This window comes from Montipora capricornis, chromosome 3, assembly GCF_036669925.1.
Source record: "Montipora capricornis isolate CH-2021 chromosome 3, ASM3666992v2, whole genome shotgun sequence".
Classification (NCBI taxonomy): Eukaryota; Metazoa; Cnidaria; class Anthozoa; order Scleractinia; family Acroporidae; genus Montipora; species Montipora capricornis.
In genome coordinates, this window is record NC_090885.1 from 16,416,602 (window position 1) to 16,421,601 (window position 5,000).

The 5,000-nt window shown below is 37.5% G+C and overlaps 1 protein-coding gene across 1 annotated transcript in view; it reads left to right on the forward strand.

Moving 5' to 3' along the window:
• The first annotated feature begins 3,320 nt into the window (after nucleotides 1-3,320).
• LOC138042434 (ornithine decarboxylase antizyme 1-like) overlaps nucleotides 3,321-5,000 on the forward strand; it is a 5,372-nt gene continuing 3,692 nt past the window's right edge. Inside the window, exons 1-2 of the mRNA XM_068888328.1 lie at nucleotides 3,321-3,528; nucleotides 4,348-4,487. The gene's annotated coding sequence lies outside the window, so the exon portion shown is untranslated. The remainder of the gene's footprint in view (nucleotides 3,529-4,347; nucleotides 4,488-5,000) is intronic.

Sequence of the window (5,000 nt, forward strand, 5' to 3'; positions counted from 1 at the left end):
CCCCTTGATTTATGGCCCGCACACTTCGCGCATGGTCCATAACTGAATAATGGTCAAAAACTCGGTCTGTAACTTACAGTACGGATCTATTTCAAAAATATTCAGGAATTAACTGAGTCATTCTTTCAACAAATGTCATCCAAAATGTTGCCTTCACATAATTTTAAATTGGATTGGAATTCTTAAGAATTAAAAAACAAAATTTGTTTCGTCTCTGACGGTTCTTTAAAATATCAAATGGTTTAACTTCATCCGCTCTGCATTCGCTCTTTTCCTGGGGATAATAGGGCGAGGAGTGGCTAGTACCATTACCGGGTTCTCAAGGTGGCTGGGTCGGGTGTTATCTGATTTGGCCGAGCATTGTGTTCCATCTTTCTCTGTCGACGCACATTCGCAGGATAGTGTTCTTTTGCTTGATGTTCAGCCAGCCGCTAGTGTCGTCCATCCACATATTACCTCTCGACAGGGTCCTTGCGTCTTATTTGCCTCGATTTACCCCTCCAGGTTGGTGTCATTTTGCTGATCGTGTGGCTAAGGTATCTGGTCTTTCGTTTCATTCTGAGACGTGTAATTAGATGCCTCTGCTCTTTAGCCATCTCCAACACACACTTGAACCAGTAATCTTTAATTAAAACGTGTGTAGGTTTTTCTTTAGCTCTGTACTTAGTGTCCAAGTGTTTCAAAGCCGTTAACAAGTACCTCAGATCCAAGCTACCCAGTGAGTCAAGAAGCTTTTTATTTCAATGAACTGTTATTATAGTGATAATACTTCCCAAGAATACAAACTTTGAAATCTCCTCAACGGCAAACTGATAGTTTGTGTCTCGTACTCTGTGGATGCGTTCGCTACGAAAATCTGCATGTAGAGCTTAAGACTCGGATCTTTCATGCAGCATTGCAATTGAACACAAAATCTGAAAATGGTTTGCTATTGAAATCTCGAGAATGAGAGCAATTAATAAAATCCACAAATAAATCCTTTTTCTTTAAGATTTTGTGTTCCAATGAAAATGAGAAAGATCGCGATTTTGAAAACGGATTTCCAATCGAACGCCTATTAATTAAGTGAACTAAGCCCCACCCGGGCGAGGTTTTGAGCAGCAACCTGTGTTCGAAATGACATTTTTTTCTCGAATAATATCTGGTGCTCACAATTTATTTTTTCTGTGTAAGGGAAACTTTTCAGAGAGAACAGGGGATGAAGTGAAAGCAATGTTTTCTGCCTGGTCCACTGTATCTGTTTTGTACACTATGATGTTTTCTTTGCAAAACTTTCTTGACAAGTGAGATGAACAGAGGTTTTTACTCGAGTATCTAAAGTGAATTTGGAATTGATTTGAATTTGTACACCTTTGTGATTGCCTACAGAAATTTCGCGCTAGTGCGCAATAAAAACTGCTGTTCATTGCTCGATGCACTAATTTGCTTCGTGAGTTCCGGGTGACCTTATAAATTGCGTATGTTTCCGCAGTTATGCGACACTCAAATAAAAACCCTATTTGTTTTTACTTCATAACTTGCGTTGTTCGAGATTACCGGGTCGTAGTAAATGTAACCAAATTGTTGTCACTTCCCAGTGGGTATAATTGAACAACATGTGAGTTTTGTTACAATTTTCAAGGAACTTGAAAGACAAACATGAAATGAGAGCAACATGGTAATATTGCTTATGGTAATTCTTAGCTCACGGGTCAGGTTGTTCAAAATTAAAGAAATTAAAATGATAAATTTTGTAAGATAACAACTAACCATTTACCCGTTACCCGTTACCCTTTACCTTTACCCTTGGAAAAGCACTGCCGGTTTGGTAACGAGTCTTTGTTTGTGGCTTGGTAACGAGTCTTTGGGTTTGTCTTTGTTTGTCGTTCCTGACGACGTTACCAACAAAGACTCGTTACCACGCCACAAAGAAAACTCGTTACCAAACTAAACTAAACGGTCGCCTTGTCGTCTTTACATTGTAAAGTTCGTGAGGATGTTTTTCATGTTTTAGCGTTTCGTTTGAGACACTAACAGCCGACTAACGTTGCTGGCAGGGCTTCACTTGCGCGGCTAGCGGATTGAAATGAAAGAAAGACCTTTGCCCTTTAATTCTACAGTGGATTTGTCGCCATGGGAACATTTTCACCAGGAATATTTGACTCAATTTGGTGGTCTCGTGGGAATTCAGTGTTATAATAATAATAATAATAATAACTTTATTATACACAGAATTCAAAAAGTTGCCACTTATTTACATTGAAGCTGTGTACTAAATACTTATAAAAACAAATAAATAAATAAATAAATAAATTCAATAATTCGATAAGCATAAAGCTTATGACCGTACATGACCGTTGACAACCGAGAAACTGATAATGGCTCAATTCGCGACGAATCTGAAAAAAAAAAAAAAAAACCTCACAGGAAGGAAGCGACCCACAGGCAATAAGGTTAAGTTTTTTAATTGACAAGCTGAATATTTTGAGCAAGAGCCGATACAACGTAGATTCAGTGATTTTAGTTGTGCATTATATTTCGACTGGCCAAACCAGCCTTCTTCAGGTACAATGAGAGTTTACATTGGATTGCTTCCATGTAAATATATATAGTAAATGGATGTTGACGTAATACTGGAAAAAATGTGATAAAATATGATAGCATCATAAATAATCTTGTTTTTTGGCCATTTCAACTTTTAATCAAAAACACAAAACAAACAGCGGCTACAAACATAATGATAAAGCGCATTTTACTTTTGACTTGACGTTGACGCGCTTTATCATTATGTTTGTTTTATGTTTTTGATAAAATATGGTAGTTACAACAAATTTTTAATTGAGGTTTTTTCGTAAAATTGTCTTCTCAGGTCTCAGGCCTCAGGTCTTGTGTTCCCATACAAATCCTTCTATTCTCCCATACTGAGCTTGGGCTACCTGTGGTTCCTTCTGAAGAAGCCTTGGGTGCTTACCATTTAGCCAAAAAATCCGGAAATTTCGGTTTGAGGTCAAATGGAAAGGCAATTTTCCAGAAAATCTTTTCGAAAATTGTGGACAACCTCCAGAGGTGGTCCTCTTTTTCCGTTCGGAACAGAATTCGCGAAATGCTCTTACCATTTGCGAGAATCCTTCCGTTTCCAGGCCACTTTCTCACAAGATCAAGTGAAATATGCGGGATGGAATGCTTTGTAGTAAATGGTAAGCGTCATTCTCATCCGGTTGGTCATTAAATTCGGAAAATCGCTTACCTTTATGCAACGATCATTCCATCCGAATTATTTGGCTAAATGGTAAGCACCCCTTGGCTCACTCCAAACGGAGGACTGGATACCAGAGGGGGACGCAATGCATTGTGTTTTCACCCCTTCCGTCTTCCATGTTGTGAGCCAGTAAGTTGGCGAGGCATTTCTCGTTGTCTTTTTCTTGTTTTCACCGCTATAACTGTAAGTAGTCTGCTTCGGCAGCGACTCATTAACAATTTCGCCGCACAAGAAGAAGGAAAATCACAATCCAAACCAAAACTATCCAGGGAAATTCGCCAAGCAGCCCTGTACGTATCAGCTTTTTGTTTATATATGCACGAATGCTTCATGGGTTTTTCCGTTCTGATATTTGTTATGCAACATGGAGGAACATAATAAACTTTAAACCCTTACACAAAATAAACCAGTTAGTTGGAATAAATCTAAAATGGACGAAGGATACCATATACGTCGAGTGCTTTATTTGTGAAAAATGGCAGGCAGCTGTGTACGATATATACCGTCCGTTATACATGTACGCAAATAAAATAAAAGGAAAACAGCGTGAAAACCAATCCTGGAAAAAAACAAGCGAACATTTGGAAGAATATGCTCAACCGTTGAGCTACATGTCAATCTCCCAGCTTTGCATTTTACCTTGACAATCGTCAGGAAAATCCTGTAAATGGAAAGAAGAGGGTCAATAATATTATTTTGCGTCGTCACTGATGTATTTTTACCACTACTTGTTTAGGTACATAAGTGCTTTTCTTCGGTTCGACAATTGAATCTGTCAAAGAGTCCCTTTGTAAATAAAAAAAATATGGAAAATTCTTATCCTTTGTTCAAATTCTTTTGATGCAGTATCGCAAAAAGTAAGAATAAAACAATGCTTCAAAATCACAGCTGGCTTTTATTTATAGAAAATCCATTTATGAGGGGCATGTTGGGACGGATTGTTTCACTTTTGATGCTTACAATGATTAGGTTAACTTGTGCTGCAGCAAGGTAGTGGGACAGGTAGAAACAAAATTGTCGGTGCAGTATAATTTTGTTACTGTGCAGCATTTGAGCGTGGTTCTCTTTATTATTAGAAGTACATCGCTTTCTGTTTCATCCTTTTACAGGGAGCCAACAGTGTATTGTAACTTTGAGCTGCGACAGTGGATGGACTGGCTTACCTGATGTTCGCTTTGACGAGGCAGGAACTTCAGGAGATGGTGGTGATGATGACGAGGATGGTATATCCTTTCTTCGGCTTTTTGCCGTAAGTATTTCTGTGTGTTAAAGTACTTTTCCATAGTGAAAATTACAAAGACATCAATTTGCAGTTTTAGTTACTGATTCATTTTCCATGGTCGGGCAATGGTTTTTGATTAAAATTATGAGCGAAGTATCAGAGTTCCTTTTCTGACGTTCTTTTGGAATAGAAGTGTTTTGGATGCATAAGCTATATTCCAATTTTTTAGCTGGATTATTTTGTTTTTGCCATGGGGTAATAAATTATTATCATTATTACTTGGTGGTAGTTTTTATTCTATTATACCTATTTAAACATCCACTGAAATCAAAGACCCATTTAATAAAATGAAAGAAAAACACAACTTAATGAGAGCTCTAACTTGGTAAAAGCCATGACGATAATAATCAAATTGATTATAATAATTCGTTTACTTGCACATGTCAATAGGCAATCCCTTGCAGGTTAATAATTTTATTGATGGCAATAGGAAATAAAAATAGTAGGAAATAGTAAAATAATAATATTGTTATTATTGGT